The following is a 14,055-nucleotide window of genomic DNA, read 5'->3' as shown; positions in this document are numbered from 1 at the left end:
GCAAGGGTGGAGTTGGGAGACCAGTTAGGAGGGGCCTACAGGAATCCAGGCGAGCAATGACAGTGGCAGCAGGGAATGAGACAAGTGGGCCTTGCCTAGATCTTTTTGGAGATCAATGGAACTTGTCGACGGGTTCGATGGGAGTCGGGTCCCCACACAGCGCAATGTTATGAAATCCTTGCAGCCCAGGGCTCCTAATCTGGGATCCGGGTGTCTCAGGGGATCCAAGGATGCACCTCTGGGAGTCTACAAACACCCTGAAAGGGAGTCACAATTGTGTGGCCCAGCATTGTCTTGGTGCAGGGAGTGGGAGGTGGGGCTGGTGGTTTTCCCCAAGTTCTCAAAGGCGACAGAAACCCTGACAAATGTTGAAGGCTGTTGGGGCTCAGACAGGGGCATGGGGAGGCTTCTTGGGCTCTTTATTTTTGTGTTTGTTTGGATACTTTCTTTTCTTCATTCTTAAAAAACTTTACTTATTTATTTGAAAGGCAGAGTGATACAGAGAGAAAGGGAGGGAGGGAGGGAGGAGAGAGAGAGAGAGAGAGGTCTTCCATCTGCTGGTTCACTCCCCAAATTGTTGCAACAGCCAGGGCTGGGCCAGGTCTAAGCCAGGAATCAGGAGCTTCATCCAGGTCTCCTACATGGGTGGCAGGGGCCCAAGGACTTGGGTCATCCTCTGCTGCCTTCCCAGGCACATTAGTAAGAAGCCGGATTGGAAGTGGAACAGCCGAGTTGCAAACCAATGCTCCAACACAGGATGCCAGCGTCGCAGGCTGCACCGTGGTGCCTGCCCCTGGCTATTTTCCTAATAAGCAGTTAAAAACAATGAAGTGCACGCTGCCTTCCTTTCATGGCTTCACGCTATGGCTAAGGGTCAGTATGTTTGCCAATCAGACCTCTAGGAGTTCCTGCCTGATTTGCATGGCTGCCGCCCTCCCCTGTACTGTGGTGGTGTGCACTTGGTTCCTTCTCCAAGGGAGTAGCCCCCATTGAATTTTCATTTCCTGAATTTCAGAAATACAGAGTGTGAGAGGGGACCTCAAAAAGTGCGTGGAAACATGGAATGAAAAGTTATGGTTATTTTGGTGGAAAAAATTTTGAAATTCATGCATGCTTTTTCTCATAGTAGATATCTCCCATACTTTTTTTTTAATGTTAAAGTTTCTTTTAAACTCTTTACAAGAGAGAGAGCATGCTGTCATCTGATGGTTCACTCCCCAAGTTCCCCTCAGCAGCCAGAACTGTGTCAGCTCAGAGCCAGGGGAACTCAAGTACTTGAACCATCCCTGCTGCCTCCCAGCGTGCGCACTTGGTAGGAAGGTGTGGAATCAGAAGCCGGACCCACAGCATGAACCCAGGCACTTCGACATGGGATGTGGGTATCCTAACCGGTTGGTGGCTTAACCACTAGGCCAAATACCCTGTGAACTTTTAGTCACTTTTAATGGGTGCTGGAGGCTGAGGGCCTGCACATGGAAACTCAGTTTCTCCAGGAAGTAGTGTGACCTCGGCAAATACACTCTCTGAGCTTTGAATTCCTCTAATGTAAAAGGAAACTGATCCTCTTTATTCATGGGTTGACTGGTATTGAAATAGGAAGATATGATGGGTAAAACAGTTCCCAGGACCACATAAATAAGCTTGGCCCTGGCACACCTTCCCTGTTTGAATGGTGGGGAAAACCAAGCAAAGCTGGCCAGCAGGGCTGTTGTCTCCTCCATACTTGATTAGGTGGAGGTCAAGTTCTCATGCGAGGCTAAAGCGAGGACTGACCCCTATAGGAAGCTATTTGTGACACTGAATACTCTTGTCCCCTAACTGGCTAGAACCGTCCCCAAGGCCTGACTCACTGCTGGCCCCTGGCTCTGTGACACACCTGTAGAGTGTCTTTGAGGCGTAGTTATGTGTCTAATATGCTCAGTTCTACCCTTAGGAAAAACGTTCATGTCACCAGCTTGCCAGGTGCATGGAACCAGAGCATTTGCCTGGGTGGCTTGTGGGGGGCTGGCCTAGCGCCCACCCCTTTGAGGCCCTCCCCACCTCAGTCCCCATCTCTGGTGATCTGACACGCCACTCCCGGGGGTGGGGGATGGGGAGACTGTCCCGCCTCGCCTCTGCTTCCCTAGGCAGACCAGCGTCTGTCCCTCCTCCCTTTCATAGCTCAGCTGCCCTTCCCTCTCACAGGGGCTTCCCACCAAAACACCTGGTCAGTTTCCTCAATGCCCCGCCCCCCCGCCCGGAGCTGTGGTTCCTGAGGACAGTATCTGCCGGTCTTGGTTCTATGGGTCTCAAAGGCTGGCAAGAGGAACGCCTCCTAGAATACGGGAGCATCCCCTTTGTGCTTTAATTTCACTCTGGATGCTACCTTCCTCACACACACGCTCTGCCGTGGTGGGGACGCTGAACGAGGTGGCGGTCAGTCTTGGGTCATGTCCCGGACTCCCCGCCCAGGAACCAAGTGCCCTTAGCAAAGTCATTTAACATTTCTTGCTCACCTTTTTTTTTTCCCCAAATCAAAAATAGGGAAAATACCACTTACCTCCAAGGCTTGTGACAGTGAAAGGATACGATGACGCGGTATAGCAGGTTCAGCGAATGAAACAAATCCTCGTCTCTCAGGAGCTGCTACAGAGTTTCTGTTGCTGTCAGATTCATGCTCCACGCTTGCCCACCCTGCTCTCCGTCCCTCTGGCTCCTGCTTGGCTTTGGCCGACCGGAAGCCCTAGCGAGAAATAAAAGGGAGTGAGGAGAGTGAAGGCAGGGACCTCTTTCCCTGGCTTTCTCCCTGCAGAGTCACCTTAGTACGGCTGTGTCCCTTGACTGAAGGTCACAGCTCTGAAGGCAGCCCTGTGTTTGGGACTTTGTCCTTGTGGGTTGCAGTTGCCACTCTGTATCTGCTCGACTTTGGACGTGGCTGTGATAAGAGCCTCAGAGTGTGGCAGTGACGCTGGCTGGTACAGCCGGGAGCTTCCAGAGTGACCTCTTCCTTAGTGGGCTCCTTCCTTCTGCACGCCTTGGGCCTTGTGCGCATCTCTCCTCGCAAGGACTTTAGGAAATAACAGTAAAATATCGCCTAGAGTACACTGTTCCCAAGAAGCACCATACAGTGCAAGGGCTTTCTTACTGCTGTGTTGTCTGAATGCTCATGGGTGAGAAAAAAAAAAAAAAGTGACTGCAAGAGTCCTCGAAGAAAAGCATCAGGTGACCTGTGATGTTTACCTTGGGCTTTCCTCCTATGTAGCTACTTGGATTATTTATTGAGACGCAATACTGTATATCAAAATGGCGCCCCTCTGTAATGGAGAACCTGAGTTAGGAAGAGTTTTAGGAACCTACTATGTTTTTGACAAAGGTCTCCTATGGTGGCCTCCTGTCTTTTCTACCAAACGACCTGCAGAATTAAAGGGCTGTGTCTTCTTTAGGCTACCACCGCACAGTTTCATATAGGATTCCACCTGCTCTGGTTTGGCTGCTGCCACATAGGTCTTACCAAAACGTAAGGCAGCTAATTGTCTAAGCGCTGTCATCCTGGCCTGTGACTTATAGGAGCTTGGCCTGCTCCCTGAGTCGAGTCTGACACGGCTTCGTGTGCAAGTCAGACTCGCTCATTTCCAACTTCCTTCGCCCTCAGGCTGCCTTAGAGTTAGTGGGGAGAGACGGCTCATGTCTTTTGGCACTAGCTCCAGGACAGAATTAATCTTTTGGCAGCCCCATCCCTGGAGCTAGAAGCTTCTCTGAACTGCATGCAGATATCTCCAAGAAAGATCAGTGTCTCTGGAGTCTCTTCTCTTAACTAAATTCCACCCATGTCGTCTTGGTTGTCATGGCCAACTTCCTTCCTCTTTGTATTAATAAATGTCCCCTCTGGTTCCCACTTTTCTAAGACTCAATTTCCTCCCCTTTTCTTCTCTTAAATCTCATTCTTGAGAACCTGCCTCCTCTCTGTCCAGCAGTGTCTTACTCAGTCTATGTCATTTCTACCTTTGCATCCTAAACTCAGTTACAATGGAGGCATGATAACCACTGGTACAATGAAAAGGCCTTTGTCACAGTGTGAGTCAATCAAATTACCTTGGGTCTGTGGCCCCAGAAATTGTCTGAACAAACCCTGAAGTACTATTCATGTGTGGGAGGTGAGTTCCACTTAGGGACAAGTGTTATTGTTCATCTATCTTTCCCCCAAATCAGCTCAGTTTAACAGTGACTGGCTGCCTATTAGGGACCTGCCTCTCCATTGAGTTGAGTTATGCCGTAGAACCTCTGGAGACACAAACTCAACTATTTTCTTTACTTGATGGCCAAGTGTGGTTCTTTCCACTCGAAAAAATAATTACCTTTTATCACAGCCTGTTGCTGTGCTCCTCCATGCCTGTGAGCCCATAGCCACTCTCTCCCTAAAAAGAAAATGTTTGTTCTTGTTAGGATCAGCATAAAAAAAAAAAAACTGAGCTCAAGATAATGGCAGAAATGTGCTTGAAAAGAAATAAGGTAGCAAGCTGAAATCGCCTACATGGTCATTGCAAACACTGGCTGTCTGCTGACGGTTACAGTTAGGCAGAGAGCGCTGGAATGATCCAGAAACCTGAAGGACATAAGTGAAAGGCATAGTGCTGAAACCAGCACCGTGCTCTGGGGACAGCCCTAAGCTGCTCAAACACAGGGTCAGGGTCAGGGTCAGCTGGACCCCTAAGGGTGTCAAGCCAACTGGTTTGTCACAGTTAGTTTTATTTCAGTCAGCACCAATACCACAATAAGCTGCCTTTAAAGGGAAGGAAAACACACTGGCTTAAAAAAGCCATTCATGGAAGTGTGACATGCGCACAGAAAAGTGCACGGAAGTTTAGTGTGCCGTTCACTGGACGTTCACAACTGAGAATGCCCAGGTAGCCAGCACCCAAACCAAGAAACGGAAAATGCTCAGTGACCCCCAGAAACCTCCTCGTGTGGCCTCACCCACTCACCATCTAACCCTTCTTTCCCGCCTCAGGTTTTCTCCTTAGCAGGTGTACCTAGCAGCCTGTGTGGTTTTTTGTTATTCATCTTATTAATACTCCGTCTCCTCCCCCAGGGTATATGCTTCGGGAAGGGCAAGACTTCTGTTTTGTCAAGCTCTGAGCCCCCAACTCCTCCGACCGCGCCTAGCACACAGTCATCACCCAGCAACTATTTGTGGAACGAATGAAGAAAACGCTGCAATCAGAAGCGCTTAAAAACAAACCTCATCATGAACAGATGAATGGATAAAGAAATGTGCAATACCCACACGACTGAATATTATTCAGCCGTAAAAAGAAGCGCAGTGGTGACACCGTGCTACAACATGGACGAATCCTGAAAACATTATTATGAATGAAAGAAGCCAGACACGAAACACATCCTGCCTGATTCCATTTATATGAAACACCCAGAATAGGCAAATCCATAGAAACAGAAAGTACATTCGTGCTGGCCTAGGGCTGGGGGAGGGCAGACTAGGGAGTGACGGCCTATGGTTCCGGGTTTTCTTCTGCAGTGTTCAAAACTGGATAGAGGCAATCGCTGTACTAAATGCCCCCTGAATTGTTTGCTTTAAGATGTTTCATTTCAGGCAGGGTGGGAGGGAGAGGAAGGGAAGGAGGGAGGGAGGAAGGGCGGAGGGGAGGATGGGAGGGAATATCATTATATTCTTAGAATTCTATCTATGAACTACACTGAATCTGTTCTCTTTGTGTGGCTATCACATTAAGATAAAAAAAAGTATCAGAAAAATGATGTTTTATTTTATGTTATGTGAATTTCACCTTAACAAAACAAAATTTTAAAAAGAAATTGAGGGGCCAGTGCTGTGGCATGGTGGGTAAAGCTGCCACCTGCAGTGCCAGCATCCCATATGGGTGCCAGTTCGAGACTCGGCTGCTCCACTTCCGATCCCGCTCCCTGCTATGGCCTGGGAAAGCAGTAGGAGATGGCCCAAGTCCTTGGGCCCCTGCACCCCTGTGGGAGACCCAGAAGAGACTCCTGGTTCCTGGCTTTGGATGGGTGCAGCTCTGGCCGGTGTGGCCAATTGGGGAGTGAACCAGCGAATGGAAGAACCCCCCCCCCCACGTCTCTCATTCTCTCTGTTTAACTGTGACTTTCAGTTAAAAAAATTAAATCTTTAAAAAAAGAAAAAGAAACTGAAACAGTATGAAGCTTGTCAAAGACCTTTCCCCTTCCCCACCAAGAAAAGGGGATTCTGCCTTATACTAGGAGTGAGATGGATAACGTAGGTGTCAATTTGGAGTAACCAGAGTAGGCTAAATTGCTAATATGGGAAGGGGAGAAATGATTTCTAGCTCTGGGAGCTGGAAGACTAAAGCTAGCAAAGTTGAATGAAGGTAGAAGAGGGTGGAAGAGGGGCCGGCGTTGTGGCGTAGCAGATTAAGCCACCACTTTTGACACTGGAATCCAGTATGTGCTCTGGTTCGAGTCCCGGCTGGCCCACGTGCTTGGATCCCTGCCACCCATGTGGGAGACCCGGATGGAGTTCCAGGCTCCTGGCTTCAGCCTGGCCCAGGCCCAGCCTTTGCAGCCATTTGGGGAATGAATCAGCAGATGGACATCTCTCTCTCTCTTTCTCTGTAATTCTGCCTTTCAAACAAAGAAGTAAATCTTAAAAAAATATTTTTTAAAACAAGAGGGTGGAAGAAAAATGATGTGGCCACCACAGGGCTGGGAAGAGAAACTTGGGCTGAGCCACCTTAGCAGGAATCTTGAGTTAAATGCAGCCCTTTGTGGTAATGAGGATCATTCAAAAACAAAAACAGTTTTCACTTGAGGGGGGGGGGAGGGAGGGAGGGCAAGCTCCCATCTTCTCTTTGACTCCCCAAGTGCCCATGATGGCTGTGATGGGGCTGGGCTGAAGCCAGGAGTGAGGAACTCAATCTGGGTCTCCCACACGGGTGGTAGGGACCCAAACGCTTGAGCCATCACTGCTGCCTCCCAGGGTCTGCATTAGCAGGAAGAGGGACTCGGGAGTGAGGGCCCAGGAATCCAGCCCAGGTACTCAGATATGGGATGCAGCTACCTTAACCAGCATTTCAACTGCACACCTTGCGAGGCAGCCGTGATGCCTCAGGTACTTGGGTCCCCATCACCCACCTGGGAAACTCAGATTGAGTTCCAGCTCCTGGCTTTGATTTGGTCTGGCCGTGGCTTTTGAGGGCCTTTGGGGAGCGAACCAGTAGATGGGAGATCTCTGTCTGTCTCTCTGCCTTTCAAATTGAATGTGTGAATTAATGAATGCATTTGAAAAAAGGAAAGCAGAGAGCATTACAGTCAGCCTCCAGAGGTTTGGGACGTCTGGCCTCTAGAACCAGGAGAGAATAAATTTCTGTTGTTTGAAACTACCCAATCACTTTCTGGTCACTTGTTACGGAAGTCCTAAGGAACTAGGGTTCTTCCAGGTTAACCCAACAAGGTGGAGGTGAGACCAATGGTAGAACCTAGAGTATGAATCCCTGGATGAGGGTGAGGGGTGGGAGGCGTGTCCCAAGGAGTGGCTGCACCTGTGAGGATGAGCTGGTGGTTGTCTAGCCTGCTCCGTGGCCCCCACGCGTGCCCACCTGACCAGCGGCACAGGTCCGCTGTCAGCAGTAGTGCTACGGCAATCAACGGATGCTCTTCGCACAAATGAGAGGGAGGAGACTTTTAAAAAGCATCCAAGAAGAAAGCAATCTCTATTTGCATGGTGGAAATAAAATTTTACTGCTCTGTGAGCTAGGCTTAGTCATTCAGAGGAGGGAGAGGAAACTGGCAAAGCCAGCCACGTCTTGTTTGATAAAGTGATCACCCACTTGAGGCAGCCACGTTTTCAAGACATGGGGTGAAAATGCTCAGTGCGTGAGAATGGAAGGCGGAAAGCAAGTCGGCTTTCCCAAGAACACTGCCCCGGAATGTCTCCATCCATGCTGATGCTGGCTCTTAAGGAAAACGCTGAATTCCACAATGCTCCTCCATTGGAAGCTGTTTGAACAGGTCTTTGTTACAAGGACAGGGAGCTATGACAAGGAGCAGAAAAGAAAGGATCTTTGCTATATTCATTTACTAATGGTAAAGCCTTGCCTATGCCCCTCCACCATATCCATGTGGGGATGACCCTGCTGGGTTTTAGAATGCTTAAGGACCGCTACTCCTGTTCACATGTGTGTTTAAAGAACTGGGTCTCCCAGGGGAGGATCGCGCCTTCCTCTTTTAACCCATAGAAGATGCTGATTGGACAGATCCTTTTCTTAGGCTAAGGAATGTTGGTAAAACTTGATGGAAACTTTCCAGACCATAGAAACGGTTTCATCAGCAATTCCATCTCCTTGGCCATCTCTTTATCTTATAAAAACAAGACAAAGAATGCTATATTTTTCCAGTTATTTCTTTCTCATCTCTTGTCCTAGTTTGGTCTACATGGAAAGTATGCCTTATTCATCTTTGACTTGTTCACTGAACAATCTTCCTTCCTTATTTTCCACACAGCCAGTCTATACATCCAGCACGTGAGATAGGCAGATTCTAAATATCAAATAAGACTCTGATTTACAATGCAGAAAAAAATTGTTTCTAAACATTTATTTATTTGAGAGGCAGGGAGAGAGAGCACCATCCTCTGGTTCACTCCCCCAAATGCCTGTAAGGGTCGAGAGGCAGAAAAAACTCCATCCAGATCTCCCACACAGGTGGCAGGGAACCAACCACCTGAGCCATCACCATGGCTTCCCAGGGTCTGCATTAGCAGGAAGCTGGAATCAGCAACCAGAGGTGAGGACTAAATTTAGGGACTCTGATGCCAGATGTACCTTAACCACTTAGGCCCCACCCCCACCCCCAATTCTTCCCCTTTGCTATTTTTCATGTAAAGCAAAGTAAAAATCTGTAAGCCATTGTCGGTCAGGATGTCGACAGGGAGGCAGACTCACCATGAGTATTCTAGGAATAAAGTCTTTCACAGCTGTGGGAAGAGCTGGGGAAGTGAGTGTCTGGAAGGGGGTGTCACAGGATCACAGAGTCACTAGCTGCTGCCAGGAGCCCGGGTGCAGTTGAACAAATCAGAGCTTGCAGGAAAATTCCAGAAGCCAAGCACATTCAGCTGCTGAAGCAGGGCCCCACGAAGGGGGGAGTTCACGGAGAGGTTTATGGGAAACCGTGGCCTCTGCACAGCTCCCGCCTGCGTGGGGTGACAGCCAAACCCCTGGTGGTGGGCCCGAGGCAGCTGGCGGTGAGCAGAGCCAGCAGCAGGAAATGTGAGCTGGGAGGGGGAGCCGAGGCGAGCAGGATAAGCCAGGAGCTGTGGGGCACCCCTGTCTCTGTCACTCACTCCATCTGACCGGAAAGTTGCCAAGGGCAGCGACTGCAGCTCGCCTTCCGCCCTGCGATTCTCGCACAAGTTTCTCGTCTGGCCAACTCTAACCCGGAATCCTACAAGGGAGGGGCTTCTAGGAAGTGAAGTTCTCAGCCTTCAGCAAAGCGGCCCGAGCACAATTCAGCCATGTGTCCATTGCCAAGATAACCAAAGTGACATCACCAGCTCCGCAGCAGCCATTTTGAAGTAGCTCCTCCATTCTGCGGTCCCCTAGCTCAGAACTCGGAATGCACGCCTATGAGAAGCTTGCAGGATTCTGAGTCCTGGCTGGGGCTCAGAGGTAATGTGTAACCTTAGGCAAACCTCTCTCTCCTCGCTTGAAATGGGCAGAGTTGCGCTCACTTGGCATTTGTATGGTCCAAATGACAAAATGGAAGGGAAAGTACCTAGGGAACTACTAAATGCCCTTGTGGTTGTGAATTCCCTCATTTGAAGGAATTATTTTTCAGCTTAGCAGATGTTTAGAGCTTATGTACAAAATACATACTCAAATTTTGAACTGAATGAATTAATGCACGAACACGACTTGGCATCATGGGAAAAAAAAAAAAAAAAAACGGAAGGTCTTGGGGGGACATAAATTTCAAACATGAGAGCTGCCAGAATAACATCCTCTTCTCTCATCTGTGGCGCCATAACCCAGAAGCTTCTCCGATCTATTTTCTAGTTAACAAAGAATAAGGGGGACATCCTCCTCTGCATCACCATCTTTACAGCATGTGCTTGAAAGCTCAGAACACACTGCAATGAAGCGTGGCTGATGCGAAATGGCTTCATCAGCGTAGACCTCCCTGGCAGGTAATTGGCAACATCGGCTCATCACGCAGTAGTTCCACTTCTGAGAGTTTATCTGAAGGAAGTGCTCCAGTATCTGTGACGGTGTAACTGCTGGGCTTTAGCATTCTATCGGTGAGCCACGTTCATCTCACGGGAGGTTGGCTCTCCAATTGAAGAAAGCACCTGGAAGGGGGCGTGGCTGGCATTGTGGTGGAGTGGGCTCAGCTGCCACCAGCGATGCCAGAATCCCAGATCAGAGCACTGGGTAGAGTCCTGGCTGCTCTGCTTCTGATCCAGCTCCCTGCTAATGGGCCTGGGAAGACAGAAGATGACAGCCCAAGTACTTGGACTCCTGCACCCCATGTGGGAGACCCCAGTGGAGTTCCTGGCTTCTGGCTTCCACCTGGCCCAGTTGCAACCATTGCAACCTTTTGGGGAGTGAACACTGGAGGGAAGATTCTCTCTCTCTCTTTCTCGCTCTTTCTGCCATCAAGTAAATAAAATAAATATCAGGAGGGGGGGAAAAACAGAAAGCACCTGCAATGACTTTGATGGTACATTCTATTGAGGGAGAATTTGTACCTTGCATAAGGTAGACTAAGCTAAGAAGATTTGTGGATGGAGGAGAGAGAATTAAACCATATTAACCAATACATTTGAAATGATGATCTCTCAGCATTGGAATTATGGGAAACATTTTTTCTTCTTTGTTCTTTCTTTCCTTTTTTTTTTTTTTAAAAAAAGATTTATTTATTTTATCTGAAAGTCAGAGTTACAGAGAGAGAAGGAGAGGCAGGGAGCGAGGTCTTCCATCTGCTGGTTCACTCCCCAGATGGCCGCAACGGCCGGAGCTGTGCCGATTCGAAGCCAGGAGCCAGGAGCTTCCTCCGGGTCTCCCACAGGGGTGCAGGGGTCCAAGGACTTGGGCCATCTTCCACTGCTTTTCCAGGCCATAGCAGAGAGCTGGATCAGAAGTGGGCAGCCAGGACTTGAACCGGCGTCCATATAGAATGCCAGCACTGCACGCAGCGGCTTTACCCGCTAGGCCACAGCACCGGCCCCTCCTCTGTTCATTCTGTATTAAGCTTTTCTCAAAAGAGCAAAGTAAAAGAAAATAAATGCAGTAAATATTTATTACTTTTATGATTAGGGAAATCAATAAGTGTTTAAAAAAGAATTCTCTGATGTATGACTTGGATTTCATTTCTCATCATTTGTATGTTTTATTAAGAAAACAATTTGAGGACAGAAGATAAAGTTGTTCATGTTAGCATATAGCTTACCTACACTGGAATTTTAGGATAACACAGCATTCTGAGACCTTGAAATAACATAAAGGTCAAACAACCTACCCAATGAGAAGGCTTCTAAGTACTTTAGAAGATTAACCATCTTCGCAGGAGGGTTCAAAGTATACCCACTTCTTTAACTGCATAGTATTTATACTTCAGATAATGTTGTGCTATTTCACCTTGAAATAATTTTTGTGCATGGTATGAGGTGGAGGTTGAGTTTAATTTCCTTCCTACTCTGATAATGTTGGATGAAGTCAAGAGAAGGAGGGAGAGAGGGAGAGCGCCTGCAATAATGACATTAGCCCATGCATAATGGCAAAGCCCTCATACCTAAGCACTTCTTATTTTCTTAAATATTTATTTATTTGAAAGGCAGAATGACGGTGGGGGTTGGGGGAGAGAGAGAGAGAGAGATCAATCCTCCACCCACTGGTTCACTCCCCAAATGGCTGCAAGAGCAAGGGCTAGGCCAGGTTGAAGACAGGAGCCTGGAACCCCATTTGGGTCTCCCATGTGGGTGGCAGGGGCCGAAGTACTTGGTCCATCCTCTGCGGCTTTCCCCAGGTGCATTAGCAGGAAGTTGGATCAGAAGTAGAGCAGCTGCTGCATCAGAAGTGGGACTCAACCTGCTGCTCTGATATGGGATGCTGACGTGGTGGCTTAACCTGCTGTGCCACAACGCTAGTGGAAAGCCCCACCCCCACCCACTGTGGCACAGTGCTGGCCCCGACCTAAACATTTCTGAAAGCTCGAAACTCTTAATACTGCTCTAATGGCAATTAATTTCAACATTAGATTTGGAGAGCACAAGCACTCAGACCAGAGCAGAAACTATGTCATCTTGTCTAACTGGTTTATTTCAACCAATGGCAGAAGAGTCACTTCAAGATCTCAGGTTGGTTGGTTGCTTTATCCATGCAGAGTAATAAACCAGGAATCTCTGGATAAATCAGTTAGTGTCTTGGTTTTTCTAGTTCCACATCAACGAAAGAAGGCTACTGGCAATCCCCTTATCTGGGCAGGACCACGCTCACGGATATCCGTGTGCTTACTTATATTTCCCAGGCTCCTTTGTGGCTAAGTTGGAACCACCTAAGCGAGTTATCATCAATGTGTGAACAGAACTGGTGATTTCTAGCCTGAGGTAGGTGAGAGCAGACAGGAAGTCCCCATACCCTCTCTCTTATTTTTGTGAGGCAGGAAGGAAACTTCAAGATGGCTAAGCTGCAAAATGGAAGCAACCCAGATCCCTTAGCCACTATTGGAGGAGATCCATCTGATCCATGTAGACTAAGTGAGAAAACAAACATTTGTTGTGTGAAGTCACTAACATTTCCGGGTTTTTGTTTTTGTTTTGTTTGTTTGTTTGTTTGCTGCCTAGCCTAGCCTAGTCTGCTCAAGACAACCTTATTATGTCGCTTAAATCAGATAAATTATATGTTGGGCCATGAGCTAGATGCTAAAAGCACAAACCATATAAACACTGATGGCCTTTATTCTATTATTTAATGTATTGATTTAAATTGAAAAGTGATGGTCTTTTTTTTTTTTTAAAGATTTGTTTATTTATTGGAAAGGCAGAGTTACAGAGAGGCAGAGGCAGAGAGAGAGGCAGAATCAGAGACAGAGACAGAGAGAAAGGCCTTCCATCTGCTGGTTGACTCCCCAAATGGCTGCAATGGCCGGAGCTGGGCCGGTCCAAAGCCAGGAGCCAGGAGCTTCATCTGGGTCTCCCACGTGGGGGCAGGGATGCAGGCACTTGGGCCATCTTCTGCTGCATTCGCAAGCCATAGCAGAGAGTTGGTTCAGAAGTTGAGAAGCCAGGGCTCAAACTGGAGCCTATATGGGATGCTGCTGGCGCAGGCTTTACCTGCTATGCTGCAGCGCCGGCCCCGATGGCCCATATTTTAAAGTAGCTCGTGGTCCAGGTGCAGAGAGGAGAAACTCTGAAGAGCTCTGAGAAATAAAAAAATTCTTATTACCATTCGAATTATTTAATGACTTCTCTTTTGAGACTATCAATGTAAAATTTTAAAGTACAGGTAATAAATTCACATTGTACCAAAGCCAAAAAGTACAAAAGGATATAAAGTACACATTCTTTTCTGTCCCTTGTGACACTCAAGTGTCTCTCCTTGGAAGCAATTAATGCTGCCATTTTCTTGCATTCCCTTGTATAGATGGCCTATGAACATATAAGCAAATGTATTAATTTTCTTTAAAAACGCAACCCAAGGGGCCAAGGACTGTGGCGTAACAGGTTAAGCATCCGCCTGTGGCACCAGCATCCTCTATGAGTACAGGATCGAGTTCTGGCTTCTCCACCCCAAAGAAGCTCCTGGCTCCTGACTGCAGATTGACCCAACCCAGCCATTGTGGCCATTTGGAGAGTTAATCAACGGATGGAAGACCTTTCTCTCTGTCTCTCCTTCTCTGTCTGTCACTCTACTTCTCAAATGAATAAATAAAATCTTAAAACACACACACACATGCAGCCCATGACGACTGCATTTTTTACACTATGAAAAGCAGATCATGGGCCGGCGCCGCGGCTCACTAGGCTAATCCTCCGCCTAGCGGCGCCGGCACACCGGGTTCTAGTCCCGGTCGGGG

General features: G+C 48.1%; 1 protein-coding gene across 1 annotated transcript in view; it reads right to left on the bottom strand.

Moving 5' to 3' along the window:
* The window catches only part of USP9X (ubiquitin specific peptidase 9 X-linked), a 192,968-nt gene extending 183,795 nt beyond the window's left edge, over positions 1–9,173 (bottom strand). The window contains exons 1-3 of the mRNA XM_070067484.1: positions 8,928–9,173; positions 4,335–4,394; positions 2,540–2,722 (exon numbers count right to left, since the gene is read on the bottom strand). The gene's annotated coding sequence lies outside the window, so the exon portion shown is untranslated. The remainder of the gene's footprint in view (positions 1–2,539; positions 2,723–4,334; positions 4,395–8,927) is intronic.
* Between the last annotated feature and the right edge of the window lie 4,882 nt (positions 9,174–14,055).

This window comes from Oryctolagus cuniculus, chromosome X, assembly GCF_964237555.1.
Source record: "Oryctolagus cuniculus chromosome X, mOryCun1.1, whole genome shotgun sequence".
NCBI classification, from domain to species: Eukaryota; Metazoa; Chordata; class Mammalia; order Lagomorpha; family Leporidae; genus Oryctolagus; species Oryctolagus cuniculus.
This window is presented reverse-complemented; position numbering and strand designations above follow the sequence as displayed.